Source organism: Corvus moneduloides, chromosome 5 (assembly GCF_009650955.1).
Source record: "Corvus moneduloides isolate bCorMon1 chromosome 5, bCorMon1.pri, whole genome shotgun sequence".
Taxonomy (NCBI): Eukaryota; Metazoa; Chordata; class Aves; order Passeriformes; family Corvidae; genus Corvus; species Corvus moneduloides.
The window spans coordinates 48,711,790-48,728,000 of NC_045480.1; the positions used below are offsets into that span (position 1 = coordinate 48,711,790).

At 39.5% G+C, this 16,211-nt stretch overlaps 1 long non-coding RNA gene across 2 annotated transcripts in view; it reads right to left on the reverse strand.

Annotated features, from left to right (window-relative positions):
* Positions 1-3,353: 3,353 nt before the first annotated feature.
* The window catches only part of LOC116444776, a 35,102-nt gene continuing 22,244 nt past the window's right edge, over positions 3,354-16,211 (reverse strand). The window contains exons 3-6 of one of the 2 annotated variants that reach the window (XR_004240484.1): positions 15,450-15,549; positions 11,752-11,782; positions 9,443-9,498; positions 3,354-6,624 (exon numbers count right to left, since the gene is read on the reverse strand). This is a non-coding gene — a long non-coding RNA (uncharacterized LOC116444776). The remainder of the gene's footprint in view (positions 6,625-9,442; positions 9,499-11,751; positions 11,783-15,449; positions 15,550-16,211) is intronic. The other variant, XR_004240485.1, reaches the window with a different exon arrangement.

The following is a 16,211-nucleotide window of genomic DNA, read 5'->3' on the forward strand; positions in this document are numbered from 1 at the left end:
AACCCTGGAAGAGTTCCAGGAAAGCTTAGATATGGCTTTGAGCAACCTGATGTAGTGAGTGGCATCCCTCCCCGTGTCAGGAGGTGGCAAGTCACAACTATGAGATCTTTAAGGTTCCTTCCAACTCAAACCATTCTATGATTTTGTGCTTGTACCATGACTAGAAAATATCAGTGAAATAAATAGATTGCAAGCTTAAATTAGTTAGAAGAGCCCTCTCCTATATTTGAATACTAACCAGTTTTTAAATTAGTGTTCTACCAAATTGAAGTTCCTTTTAAATGGGAAATATAATAATGGTATTGAACCAGGGGAAATTGCAGCTATTAATTTTGCATATCTGGACACCTACCTGAAAACTATTACTGTGACTTTGTACAGCTGGGACAGAAGACACCCCCCAAAATATGAGGCGTAAAATTAATGTTTGATACAGTTAAAGGAACATTAACAAGCAAAAAGTATTAAACAGATGGTTATTCTTTTTGAATGAATAGTTGCTAAAGAGCAGAAGTCCAAGGAAAGTCACACCAAAGAATTAACCCCTCAAGCATGTTGTTCTATACTCTCATTTCATTTACTTTGCAAACATTTTATTAACTATATGTTACCCCAACTACATCTTAGTTGGCTAAATAACAATTCATGTAACTTTTACATTAAGATCATTAAAGCAGTTCTGTTGGTACAGCCTAACCTTGCACTCTTCTGGTCAAAATATCCCTGTGGCAAATTAGCCTTGAAACCTTAGCCCACAAACAGTCCAGTCCAGCGAGCAACTGAATCAATTCACCCCCTCTCCTCAAAAAGCTGTAGTAGTTTGCCTTGGTCACTGTATGTGTAATAACACATACTCAGTGCACCTAAGTAACAAGACTTCATATCCTTAGCATAGCCAACCAGGTAATATTTCATCTTCGTTGATATTTGCTATCACTTTTCAAAGGCTGAATTAAATTAGGTGTCTGTCAGACTTCCACAGACAATGTACCTGAGCTATCTCGTGCTTCTGAAGGACAAACCATAACTCTCAGCTAATTACTCTCTGCTCTTACACCTCTGACTCACAGCTAATGGGACATGAATTGGTAGAAAAATACAGGATTTAAGGAACAAGACATAGCTTCCCAAGCAGGTATCCAATGCCACTTCAAATTCCTAGGGTATCCTACCTGGCACAGAGCTATCACTACAGAAAGTCATAGGCCTCCCATATGTTGTGTGTCATACCTGCCAGCTCCTTGCAGATGTCTTAGGCACTCAAGGGAATCTAAAATATCTCTGGGTACTTCAGCTTAGCCACTCACTTGACTTTGATATCAGAAAAATCTCACAGAAGTGGAAAAAGTACCTTTCTAGTTTAATGTTTACAAGTATTACTATTTCTGACCATCAACTAGATTTTAATACTAAACTCCTCAGAATTTTTTACTTGTTTTCATAGTGTTGTATTAGTTTTGAAATCTATCAGAATCCATGTTATTGTTTTTAATCCTACACATAATATTTTGAAACTATATGGATTGACATTTCACTGTACTATAACTCCAAAACCTTAACATGTTTATGGTTTAGCTGCTGTTTTTCTGGCAAAGCAATGGCTGGAAAATAAAATAAAAAAGGGGATTTCACTTTTTAAGGATGCAAAGCTGGATTCTAGGAAGACACACCAGAAATCCATTCAATCCCTAAGGTAGGCTAAAATGGAGATGGGAATGATAAATTTATGTATAGACATATAGGATTTATTTCTCCATTTCCTGTTTTCTTCAGTGAGATTTATGCTTGACTAAAGACTAATCATATACAGACAACATTAATCTCACTGAAATCAATCTTCCTATATGCAAACAAACCCATAGCACAAGTGGTCTGGGACATCAGGCAGTAGCTCCTAAATCTGCTAGGTCTCATCCGTGCAGGAGAGAAAGGTAAAAAAGGCACATGTGACATTAGGTTGTTCCAAAACCAAGGGAGATCCAATGGAATGTGCAAGAAACTTGGCACGGCAGCAGCAACTGTTGTGGAGTCACACCACCACGTGCTACCAGATCTGTGTGGCAGGGACACAAGGGTACGAGATTCATGGGGACTGCTCGGGCACCCCTGCTTGTTACTGCTGCTGCCCCTGAGAGCATGTATGGAATTGCAGCATAGCACAACAATCTGGTACTCACAGGCACAGCTGTATCAAAATGAATTTTGTATTGTCGTTTGCCTACTAGCCAGTGTGGGTTGCAGTGTTGAGTGCATGCAATAAACAGAATGGGTTTGGAGGTGCTGACTTATGATTGCACACTTACATTCCTCTTACAGGATGGTCAGAAAGATTTTCTTCTTCCTCACCCTTATCACACCAGTACATCTCACAGAACAAACTTTCACATTTCTTTTCCCACATCATATCTTGTTGGTTTTTCTTCATTTTGTTTATGGTTTTGCTTTCAATAGGAGCAAGAATGTAATTAATTTCACATGTGCAGTTTATTTCCACTTCAACAAACAAATGATGTTCAAGCGCTGCACAAGAAGCCTCTAATTAAGTCATACAATTAACATCAATTACATACTGTAAGTTATTAATGGTAAGTTTTCAGAATTCAGAATAAAGTGACACTGAAGGTGTCTCATCAGGGCGAGTGTCACTAAAGTGACACTGAGGGTGTTCTCACTAGAAAGCTGTGCTGTCAAGGTCCTCTCAGACAGCAAAGGACATGCTGCACTCAGCTCATGCTTTGAACCCAACAAAGCAGAAGTGTCTCGATTCAAGTAAAAATGATGTGAACGTTAATGTTATCAAAGTACACCATGGTTTTTCCTTTATAGGGGCTACCTCATCGCTCTAAGAATTTAAATCACAGAAGTGTCTATGTCAATACAAAATTGCTTCATTTCCATAGGTCTACGTCATGTCTTAGATTTCTCATACAAATTCATGTACACTCGAGAATCAAGTTACTCTGCTGCTCCCAGTGAAATCAGTTCTGTTGAATGACTGTACTCTCGTACCAGAGACAATTTTGACTCTGTGACTTGCTTGCTCCCAGACCCAGGCATAAATTGACCTTTTAATTACCTCCGTGGGATTCCGTTTAATATATCTAAAGTAGTGTAACCTACAATAGAAGCCAGTTTTGGCAAATCTGTACATTTCTGGCATTTCATGGTTGCTTATAACATGCAAGTTTATGAAACTGTCGGTGCACCAAAGCAAAAATTTTATTCAAGCCTTGTTAAAGTACCAGTTCTGCAGGCAAAATCCAACTTTGGCTCCTTTATTTGAAATTTTTGTGGTTTTTGTAAAAAGTTACTTAATATAATTTTTACAAGTTGAAGTTTCATTTATCAATAAAAGGAAGGGGTGCACCTACCCAAAATATTTTCCATGGTTTCTCACTATAACTGGAAGATCCTCTGTTTAATAGTTGCTACAAATTGTTATCAGTACCATATATAAGTGTGTTCTTCTTTTCATTAATTTAGTAGCATGCAGTAATACTTTTAGCTTCCTTCCTCTCATCCCCTGAGATGATTTTTACCTAAAACTGTTTAGTCAGCAGACATAAAAACAGCTCTTTCTGCTTTAACATTATCTATTAGAACTCCAAGCCTATTCATGAAACAATTATAGGAAAAGCTGGCTTATGCCCTACATTTTGTCCAGTAGCAAAGATCTGTTCCCTGTGTGTTCTGGGTGCTACTGCCCACCCCCAGATCACCTGTGAGATAGTCTGCTTTAAAAAAACCTAACAAAATCATGAACAGAAGGTATTACTCCTTTTATACTCCTGGAATGGACTTCAGAGAGGAGAATGGGAGTTCTCTCTTTTATTCGTTCAAAAATGAAAGCTCATTTTTGCGGGAGACAGAAGAGTCCTTGCTTTGACTTCAGTGTCAATCAAGAGAGAAGGGGCACTAATCAGTTCTGATTAAGCTTCGAGTTCTTTACAGGCTCTGAATAAATCACAGGAAAAACATGATGCTGTAAGATTGCTGAGAAAGTTTAATCATGAGCTATTCACAGCAGATTCAGGAACACACCACTCCCAGATATCTGTATTTGATATACCTCCTACAGCTAAGGCTACATCCAGACCTATTGCGTCTGTCTTCTTTTCCATCTGCATCCCTGCAGGCTCTGCTGAGCCCCCGTGCCCCAGCACCTCGGCACCCAGTCTGCTGGGGATTGTCTGCCTCAGCAACCCAAGAGAACTCGTCACGTCATCCAGCTACTTGGGCTTTATACTGTACAGCAAGGCAGGATATTTTGTCCTCCTCAAGAATGAGAGGAGGCAGGAGGGGCTCCCCTCACAGCACCAGAAAACCAGCATTAAGAGCAGCATTGTTCCTTGGTTTGTCTTACAGTTTTAAAAATAATCTCTTGATCAAAGTCAAAGAAGGAACAGGTTCAGTGTCACAGGATCTGAAATTCCTTGCGAACAGGAGTTTTGGTTAAAGCAGGAGCACTCCCTCCTGCCCACATATACACTTGCAGTGATTAACACAGCTGTGCCTCCTTGCCTGTACATCAGTCCAACACAGCTGCTACATATGCCTGCTGCTTTCTGAAAGCTGCCCCTGTCCAATCAGTACATTAAACCAGCCTCATCCCCCAGGTTTTTTATTTTCTTTTCAAAAGCAAGGGGCAGAAGGATGCACAACTTTCTGCCCTGGAAAAAAGCTAGGCAAAAATTGTCTGCTATTCCCTTATCATACCTCAGGGAAAAACTACTTAGGTTGCTGAAGAGAACCTTTCCAGAGCAGCTGTAACTGAGAATGCAACCCTGGAGATACCGGTAGCCATGAGAGTGCTCTTCCACATGGACCTAAAATCTCTGAGTACATTTGCATATCTCCCCTCATCACATCCACATCTCCAGCTGACATCCTCTCCCTCTGAGACTGGCAATGTTCCCTATGCCTCAAACTACAGATACCCCTAGTTCAGTTGCTGTTTCTGTTTGATGTTGTTTGCATAGAAGGTGTCTGGAACTGAATTTCTGGAGGTCTCAAGCTGTGAGTATGCTTGATCCACGTGTCCCTAAAACTGGCTATCTGTAAACTAAACTTAAAACTCAGTTTGAGGGCAGAGATGGTGGGGTTACAGCTATAGAAATTTGGACCTAACATTAAACTATTCCTGGATTTCATCAGATAAACACAAGCCCTGTAATGAATCCTGCTGGCTTGAGGTTTGAGGTGACTCTGACTCATATTTTGCTGAATTTCACTGCAAAGAATGTTATGCTCTTTTAGTCTGAGTTGTGTGTGATCGGAAAGCCTGTGCTACAAAACCTGTACCCAGGGGTCTTGTGAAACCTGATAGAGCTAAAAGCTCATGGCTTTTGGTCTGCAACCTCCTGAAGAATCAGCCGTGAGAAGATCCACTCCATGCTTGGCAGACAACTGAGGACCTAATATCCAGGGCATCCAGAACCCAGGGCTACACAAGGGGCTGAAGCAGTGGTTCTGGACATCTGTTGGAGCAGGCTTGTGATGCTTCCAGAGAAAGCTACTGCTGTGATTCCTTCTTCATTTAGAGGAGCCAGCAAAACAACAGAACTTCTCTTGCATTTAAATGTCCTGTAGTTTTTGACAGACCTGCTGCTTATAGCAGGTAATAAAATGCAGAGAATAGTATTTCATTCGCAGCTCCCAACTATTTTATTATTCACAAGACAGCTGAAAAAATCCACACAGGGGAAGATAAGGTTACTCTGGCCACGATCAGCCAGCAAATCAATAGCCATGCCAGAGATAGTAAATGTGTGTGCTGATTCACATGCACTATCCTCTGTCAGTGGTTGTGATGCCTTTCAACCTAACTGGGATTATTAAAATTAGAGGTGTGTAACAGAAGCAAATGATAGCTTATCTACATAATAGACCTGGAAAAAACGAATGTTTCAAAGCCTTTATGCTTGGGTGAGGACCATTACTGAAGTCCTACTTACTGCAGGGAGAGAATATTGAAAAAAATCACCAGTCCCCGCTCATTAATTTACCTTTTAATTTTATCTGTAGACAGCTTTAATTTTTAATTGCTAACATAATTTCCTTGTTTGTTTTTGAGGTGATGAATTAGATGTGACCAATCCTTATTTGTTGCAAGGGCTAATGTTCCTGACCCTTAATAAAATTATTCAATAATAATGTAACTACTCATGGAGCCACCATCTACTATGTATTTCCTGTTTTTAAAAAGATCTTCTTTGACTTAGTATGCAGGAAAGAGCCAAGTTACAAGTTATGTGAGGCATCTTTCAAGTTTAAATTATGTTTACATCTTAAAGATAACACAGGTAAATCAGAATAAATTTAAATATAGCCCATGTATTGAGCCAAGCCTGTCCCTCATCACCAGTGACCTATGAATGCAGGAACAAGATTCTGGTACATCTTTCAGTCACCATGCACTCCAAAACTGTGGCATTAGGGCTAGAGTTTGGTGTCTTTCCTCTTGCCCTGTAAGTTGCTAGATCCAATTTTCATAGTTAGCTTCACACATTAGCATACACACCTGTATTCCTTCTTTGGTGATGTAAATCCCAGAGTCACAAAAATATTTTTTTACCTTTGAGAGGTTCAGGATATTGATCTTTACCTCATCTTACTTCATACACCCTGAAAGAAGGAAAAGTTTAATCAGAATTTATTTTAATTGTGGAGGAAGAGGGAGAATGGGCTGATTGATGGCAATTAGTGTGACTTTTCTTGCATAGCCTTCAATGGATATCTTCTCTCTCAAGTTTCAGTATTTTGATTATTTTTCACCCATGACTGTAAATTGTTTTTAAAATGTCTTAATTTCACTGACCTATTTTAATAGAATTTTCTATCTCGTACTACTTATGTATTCAAATGAACCCAAGAAATGTTTCTGATTGATAGAAAAACAATACATCTTGCAAGTAATGACTGCAGTTCCATCTGTTGAATTTGGGTGTGAAAGACATTCCCTTAAGAGTCATTGTAGTTCCTATTTGATATTTGAACCAGTTGTAGATTGACAAAAATCATAGATATTTGCACAATAATAAGGAGAAAAGCAGATTTTATGCAAAACCACAAGAACATGAGGCTCTCCACTGCAGAGGACCAGCTGTTTATTTGGAATGCATGTATTTTCTTGCAGAAGTGTTTTATATCATCAGATATAATATAGTGTTTCCTTGAGTATTTTCAATTGATACCCCAGAAGGTCATGTTGCAGGGATTGTGGTTGTAATGTTTTACCAAGGAAGAAAAAGCTTAGGAAGAAAACAGGTAATTGTTCTTGATCATTTTCCTGCTTTAGGTTACTAATTTTTGCTATATACACTATTTATTACTCATTTACAAAGAGTAGAATGAGAAAACAGTCTTGTATATTGTGTCCCTTTCAATCATGTTCCAGTTTAATCTCCATTTCCCTGACTAGCCATCCCACTTTATGCACTGAAAGGTGTTCAGCTGCTGACAGGAATCAGCCACGTGCTGTGTTGCCAGGGCAGCTCTGTACAGCATTGCCCTGCTTTCTATTTCTAAAGATAGCCCTATGTTGATCTCAAAATCCAAAAGCCTGTTATTTTAAAATGTCATTTACAACATCTATGTTCTGAATATTTATATTCTGGATGTTTTCTCCTATTGATTTAATAGCCAAAAAAATGACCATTTGCCCTTTGTTTCTGTCATGCTGAATTAATTAAATTTCTGTTAAAAGATGCATCTGGATTTGGGCAGAAAATCAGCCCATAAACTGTAACAAGCAACTGTGCTGAGTTACACTTTCTGACAACAAAACCCAGACTTTATCAAAAGAAAAAGTTTATGTACATTTAATCTCTAACTTGGCATATACTGAAATGCCAATCAAGAAACTGTATTTTCATGTTCTATTACAACTGCACTATGTTTCTGCGTATAATTGGATTCATCCTGAATCCAATTGGATTCAGAGGCTGGAGTTGTTGGAGGCCCTTGTGGAAGATAAAGCTTATCCAGTGTTGATCTCTAGCACCAAAGCAGCCACTGTGTTGACAGAGGAAATTATATTTCACAAAGGCAAAGGTGAAGTGAGTTCCTTCAATCCAAATAAATTCATGTGATGCTGTGAAGGCCTCCTCCCTTTCCTGTTGCTAAACGTGAATAAATATTTCCTTCTGGGATGACTTTATCACATGATAGTACTTTAAAATGAATCACTTTTGTACCCAAAGTCACTCAGTATATAAGCCTAGAGTGGCAGGTTTTACATAAGGCATGGATTTAGTTTGTTGGAAGGATAAATAATCGTAATAATAAATTGCATTGACCTTTCAAACAAAGAGGGAACAAGAACATCTACAGCCAAGTAAAATAGGAACAGCAGAAAGTAAACACTGAAAATACTTGAGAATGTTGAAAAACAATTACCCAATAATACTAAAATCATTCAAACTGAGATTTTTTTCCATGCCTTGGCCTAAAAGATTAGTTTCATTTAATAAGTAGCATGGGATGTAAAAAATTTAAGTCCTGTGTCTATGATGGTTCACATCTGTTTCTGCTGTATTATCCACAAGTACTAAATTCCTTTCCCTTTAGACTTTAAACCAACATTTTCATCATTATCCTTTATTCCAGCCTGTCCCCTGATCATGACATTTCTTGGGCGATGAGGGCTGGGGATATCATTCCATACTAACTGTCTTCAAGAACAGACAGTTTCCCTTCAGCAGCAGTTACTGGGTGTATGCTTTGAAAACCAGTCACATCAAAACTGTATATCTGAGTTACTTAGTCCAAGCAGCTTAGATCTATCTCACTTCTAGTGGTCAGGTTAGCCAGAGGTTCTCAGGCTACACTGAGATTCACACAAAAGGTATCAGAGGCCAGGCCTTCGTGTGGGTTCTATGTTTTTGCTAAGACTCAGCAGTTACAGGACTCAGGAGATGAAAAATCTTGGTTTACAGCTTCATTTCGTCTTTTATAAAATAAGGAGTTGGATGCAGTTTTCTTAGAAATGAGCAAAATTCTGCAATCACCAGGAACTGTTGTGCTAAGAGGAGACAATCACAGTCTTTTCTGCTGGAGATGGTTAACTTTCTACTAGTGATTGAATATGCATTGAGTCAGATTTTTAAAAAGTGCAAAGAAGAGGTTGATTCTGTATACCAGAGAGTTATGTTCAAGCCTCTGACTAAATGAATTTCCAATTATTTTCTCAAAGTAAACAAGTACAACAAAAACATCAGGAAGAGCATTTACTCTAACTGCCCCAAAAGTATAGGCGTAAAGATGCTCTCCTGGCTCCTGGGGGACCAATGGCTAGTCCTGAGTTGAACTTCAGCACAATGAGGGCTAAAAGAAAACCTTCCATCTCTGAAAATAGTGTAGCAATTAATGTCTCCGATTTTCTTAATCATGTCCTTTCATGCCTCCATGACAAGATGGCCAAGAATCCTCACCAGATGCTTACCTCTTCTTATGTTGCTGAGGCCCAACTGAACTTCCATGGCTTCCATGTCTCCAGGTCTAAAGAGCCCAAGGAATTCAAGTTATGAACTTTCTACTCTTATCTTCTCTTTCTCTTTCTCTTTCTCTTTCTCTTTCTCTTTCTCTTTCTCTTTCTCTTTCTCTTTCTCTTTCTTCCTTTTCCTGATATATTTTCTCAAGTGTTATTTTTATGCTTTTATATTGCTGTACTACTTTAGATAATAATAACCAAAATGGCTACATACCTGCTTTCCATTGCAACCAGATTGCTCTAAAATAAATCCATCCACATATATATATATATAAATATATACACACACACAACCATGTACATATTTATAAACACTGAACATTCAACGTCGTTTCACTCTAATCCACCCCAAGGGATCTGCTAACAAGGACCTGAGTTCCCCTTGCTTTCTGGGGTGGGTTAGAACATTGACACTCACTGTTATTCAAAACCTAGAACAGGAAGCTAAGAAGTGAGTTATACAGAGGAGGAGTTTTACAATTCCATGTGTAAGAAATTACTATTTTTTTACAGAACAATCCTTTTCCAGTCTTTGCTTTCCTTACGAAGCTTATCTTTTAATGCAGTTGAAACATGAATGCTGCCTGAAAGACTGTAGTTATGGGCATATGTTTGAAGAAATATGACTTTCTTAAAAGTTATTGTAAGAAGAAATTCTCAGTTGTCACCATAATAGAAATGCCTTGGTTTATACATAAGCAGTTGACAACAAATCTTTATCACTTCTTTGCACTACATTTATAGTTCTGTATTTGGCAGATATGTTTTACACATTAAATAAGCCCAAGCATGGTCAAACTTTATTCTGTAAACAATTTGGATGGGAATTTGGAAGAAGGATGGAAACTTGAAGAATATCTTTCCCATAAAAACATCACAGTTACAGTCTGACTCTGAAGAAAGAAACAGATCCTTAGAGCAAAACTGTGACTAATATATCCCCAGGAGCACATAGCAGCAAAATGTAAATCTTGGGATAAGTATTTTGTATATAAGTAGAAGTATTCTAGGTGAGTCATTATCTGACTCACCTAGAAATAGTTTTGGTACAAAAGCAATTACAATGTAAAACATATGTTTATATGCAGCTTTTTGTCTAAGTTATTAGGCACCACTAGTAGTGATTCAGAAGAAAGTTCCTTTGGTGTGCGTTATTTGTGGTCTCATTTGCAAACAGCATGACTCATGAATAAGTCATGAAGCTGTATTGGAAAGCTGCTTTGAGCATTTATTTGGTGAGATTGCTTCAACTACACGCACATGCATGTGCCACCACAGGAACATTAATACAATGCTACGCTTATCAAAGCCATGAGAAAAAAGCATGTGCTAAACAAATATAAAAATTCAAGAGTAACTAGCGGAATGACAGATCGTACTTGAATAAAGATTCTTGACCTTTCATTTTTCTGAGCCATTAGTATTCTTTCCACCTGGATTTACTGAGTGTTCTGTCACTCTTCCTCATGTGATATCATAATTTACTGTCAGAAGACCTTATTTTTTATTGTAGGGGAAATCTCTGGAATAGTAGGTGAAATCATGGCAGGCAAAATCCCTACCATGCTGTAGGATCCTGTGACTTCATCATATATAGGAGGTAAAAACCTGAGTCTCATGAAGTCAAGGGAGGAATTCAGGTTGACTTCAGAGGGATCCAAACAGCAAATGACTTCAGTGTTTGGTCTAGCAAAGCACGCACTGGGGAACAGCAATGGTGATGGTTGGGATATGCTGAGTTGAACTTATAGTTAAGCACCTGTTCTGTCTTCACATATATTTCAGTGCCTCTCCTGAATCCCTTGTTTGAACTGTGCACTGCCCACTTTGAGGATGCATCTGCAAATATATTTGTACTTTCTCATGTGATAAGGGGCTGGAACATGACAGCAAAGAAATTGCTGTGGTATCTTATGCATTATAAAGGATATTTACCAAATTGTTTTACTTGTCAGAGTGCACATTTTAACTAAAAAATAAATCCACTAAAACTAAAGGTGTGGAAGATCTCATATTGTAGACAGTGGTTTAACATTAATGACTTGCTTTCTACTCCACCTTAGAAAGATGTGACTTGGTTATTGAGTTGGTTTGATTGTACTGAGAGATGATGGAGAGTAGACATGGAAAAATCTCAGCAGACAATTTCATGCCCTCTCGAAAACGTGAAAGATAAGAGTTGTATACATTGGTGCAGGCAGGCAGCTGGGACATCCACAAACTCACAGATAAAATACAAAGAGTAAATTTATTTTGATTACCTTGCTAACCAGGGAATCCCTGAAGCAACACCTGGGCAGAAATACAAAAGCAGAAACACAGGCACTGTTAAACTTGGTCCATGCTGGAGGATCACTGGCCTGCTGTTCACACAGGCTTATCAAGAGTTACTCCCAGCTGCAAGGTCACTGGACTGACTCACAGTCTTTCTTGTCAGTCTTCTATATTTAACCCATTTCTCCCAACATTCCACGCCTTGCTCAAGAGACCAGTTAAAAAAGCATATAGAAAAAAGTATAAACCAATGAATGGTCTGAGTTAAGTGTCTCTTGTCAGTGAACCAAACTTTTCAATTAGCCATGCACTACTGATAAGTTGTATTATTCCACATATTCAGTCCTGAGGACATTGATTACCATCCTCCATGCCAGTTGATCCAGCAGTCAGGTTGAAGCAGCACATGCCTTCAAACTCAGGAAAGGGTTTATGATGTCGAAGACAGAGGTATTTCTTCAGTAATCAATGCTGTGAGTTTCCTTGGCACACAGCAGTTGCAGTCCTACCATGAAATCCATCAGTGTAAACAATTCCACTTTCCCTGTGGCTAATATTTTGGAAGAAATGCCATATGGAAGAATTTCAGTCCTCACTGTATTTTGGAGGATATATTCTGGAGAGGTACAGTCGTATTATTTTGGCCTCTGATTCTTTCAGTTTCTTGCAATGCCCAAGCTTTTAATTTGTTTATCCATCAGAATGTAATGTATAATGAAGCATTGTAATGCCTTTTTCACCCAGTTGTCTGCCACAATCCCCACAAGACTATATAATCTAGAATTGTCACTTCTAATTTAAAAGGATTTCCCTGTCTAGAAGTGTATAATTGGGCATGCTCAATCAAAGCATTTTTGCAGGTGCCAGAGGCTTCTTTTTATTTCTTGATTCATTGCCAAGCAACATTCTTCCTGGTCCATTTCTCCTGTCTTGGCATTTTCCAGGTTGTCCCTCACTGTGGGGTGGCACATGGGATAGAGGGGAGAGAACTTTTTATTTGTAGGCACCAGCTTTTCCAATGAAAAAAACATTTCTGATGTTGTGATCCCATTAATTTCTGGCTGTGGGACACTATCTTGTATAAGATCATTTCACACTTGTTTGTTTGGCACCTGTGAGGTAACTTTTTTGGTTTTGACACCTTATATTCCTTCACCACCTGCACATCTGGTTCTGAAATTACACAGTGTTTGCTACGGCACCTAACAGTAGCACTTGTGACTTTTGGCGTAATCAAAGGTTTCAGAGAAATAGATGCCCCTCTCAAAACCTGCACTTTGTTACTTTTTGTTGCTGCTGTCCTATCCAGACTAGATACTGTAATTAGCCTATGAGCCATCCCCATCTGCCACAGTAAACTAATACCATTTCCTACTGTGCACTGATTTCTGAGGGATGACACTAATTCAGCAATTATCCACAAATTCTGTTAAAACATATCCATTGATATATCATAAGTGCACCACATCCTGCCCATTGGGACCCCTGCCATTTAGTAATTGAGCATATCCCTGGCTATAGGGCTTAATAGATTTTTTTTCACCCATTAATAAGTAGATTGCTGCAGTGCCACTATCCCAAGCTCACAAAATCCATGCCAGGATGGCTTCCCTGCTCTTCTCCTGATAGATATTTAAAAATTTCCTTAGCTCTTTCAGAGTCTGTGTGATCTGTATCCCTTCATCCAGCAGATTGCTCTGCTCCTCCATTTGTAGGAGGGGTTTGCTACTATCCCCTCTCTACTTGTTAAATCTGGCTCTGAGTCCAAGGACTAACCCCAGATGTTTTCACCCCATTCCTTGGGATCTGACAAAGATTTCACAGTGAGAGCATGAACTTGGGAAATTGAAACCTTACTTTTCCCATCCTGGGTCTTTGTTTGTGAGCAATACAGGCCACCAACTGTTCTGCAGTGCATTGTTGCTTATAGCACTGCTCTGCTTGAGTGGTGATTACTTTTTGTGGGATTGCCTTTACGTCTTGTAAAGTCCCAGCTTCCTTTTCCAGCTCTCTAACTTTGCTCTAGGGTGGTATAATTTTGTGGTCGGGAGCTCTAAGACCAGTAGCTAATAGCTATCCAAATCTCCCTGCTAACTCACAGGAAGACTTTGATGTCACTTTGCATGGAAATCAGCACACAGCCACCTGAATCATCTGAGGGATAACCACCATCCCATCATCTCTGTCAGGCCATGCTTTTGGTGGAGTCATTGTAGCTAGGAAGGCAGCCAGGGGCATCCAGCACTCAGTTCATCCTGGAATGCAGGGCGTCATCATCACAGCGTCACCAGTTCCCAACTATTCTGTTAGCTGTAGGAAGGCAATACTGCTATCAAATCTGAGAATAAACACCAGGAAATAAGAAACAAGCCTTGCTGCTCTCCATAAACATGAATTCCTGCAGTTCAGTGCATTGGTCTGTGAAAGAACTCATTTAGGTTTCTCTCTTGTTGTCATCATCAGTAACACATTTTAAAGATATTGGAGTTGTGCTGATCTCCCTTAAGTCATTGTGAAATTGCTATAATTTTTTCCTCCTTGTATTTGAAGCTGAGACACTTCTCATTATAGTCACTATGATATTTACTTCTATTGGTAACATCCTTTGGTTTTTGGTCAGTAAGTTAAATAACTAAATAGTATGGGTACAGCCATCAGTGTTTTATTTTCCTGCTAAATTATATTTAATAATGTTTCCCTTTCCTGACTTCCCCTCACTCCTAAATCTTTTCCTTCCAAGTCAGAGGAACGTTTAATTTAACAGCTTTCGTTCCCTAAATTTCCCTAGTAATTACCCTGTCCAATAAGGCTGTGCTCTTCTTTCTCCACAGTGTTGCATGAAGATCATATGCTAGGCTTTAGTCCTTTGGAATCAGTTTAAAGAGCATGTCAGAGAAACGGGCAAAAGGGAAGACGTCAGTTTTCAGTGACACTATTACAGAGCAATTCAAACTTTTCAAGACAGCATTAGTAAAGAGTAATTCACCAGAGCCTATCTGCAAACACAGTCTGAGCTTTGCCCTCAAAGGAAAGTCAATCTAATTTCTACGGTAGATGGTTCTGGAGGGCTCTTCAGCCTAGTCTTGTCCTCTGCTGTTGGGAAATCTGGAGGGGAGTCACAGTTGGAGAGAAATGGGATGCTGCCCTTCTGTCTTGTACCAGTGGAACATCTTCCTTTTACATGTGATGAACTTGATAGTCCTGATGCAGAAGGGGAATCAGTACCCACTGTGAGCAGGAGTGAGAGTGCCTTGGGGCTGTGCACTGGCTCTCATGCTCTTCTCCTCAAACAACACTACTTGAACTTCTTCCCCTGCACTCTAAGGTTTTGAAAGCCTAAAATATCCTGCTGAAAGACAACAGAATTGCACTGAAAAGCAGCTTTTCAGATGTTCTTTCACAATGTTTTTTCATAGTATGCATGAACCCCTGCTATTAGAAGAAGTCCTGTGGGCTGCTCCATCTGGAATGGGGCAGGCCAGCTCTGTTCAGCATGGTCTTCAGTGCTGATCACAAGGTGCCGGCGCTGGGGAGCCACAGAGCTATGGCTAGGTTTCAGAACTGGCTGATTGCTCTCTGCTGAGAACTTTGGCTGCTGGAAGTTTTTGTGAAGCACCCCCTGCATTGAAACCAGAGGTGGTGGTTGAGCACAAATATCTAGAGTTGCTGTAAAAATGTGACTCACCATTCACATGCACACCAAGGCCTCTGGGCCATGACCCCCCTTGAAATCATGCTGGCAGGGAAAAGCCACAGTGCGACAGGGCACATCACGCTGAAGACAGCTGCAGAGAGGGGAAGAAACACTGTGGTCTAGGAGTTTGCTTTTAGAAGAAGGTGGTTTGGAGAAGGAGCTTTTGACAAGCCTGGTAAAAGTGCATTGCCTTGATTCCTGATCTTTTATTCTTCTCACTGCTTTATGCAGTCATAACATGAAAACCTCAGCTAAGCAAGGCTCCCAAGACTGTTCCTCTTACAGAGTTTTGCTTTTCATTACTTATGTTTACATGACATGGCCATCCTGTGATGGTGAACAGAAATGCTGTTCAATCTTACCAGGTCTCAGAATTTTGGTGGAATCTCAGCCTCTTGATTTAATGTTCAATAGTTACTTGCAGGGGATTAAAAGTCAGGTCAGGTACCTCCTCATGTAAATGTCTAGAGTTTTCCACAGATAAAATGAAGTGCAGTCACAGCATCAGAAACAGGACTGTGGAGCTGTCACTCAAGAGAAGAGTTGACTTAAAAGTAACGTTATGAGGGCAAGAACATTTCTGGCCTCACAATTTCTAGAAGAATAGAAGGGGGACTTAAAAATTTTATTATTCCCTTCTTGCTGCATCATTCATTTGCTTGGGGCAGGATGTCTATTAAACAGTAACCATGATATAATATATACATGATCCACAGAAATTCATGCTGAATGTTCTCTCTACTGGAAGGCAGA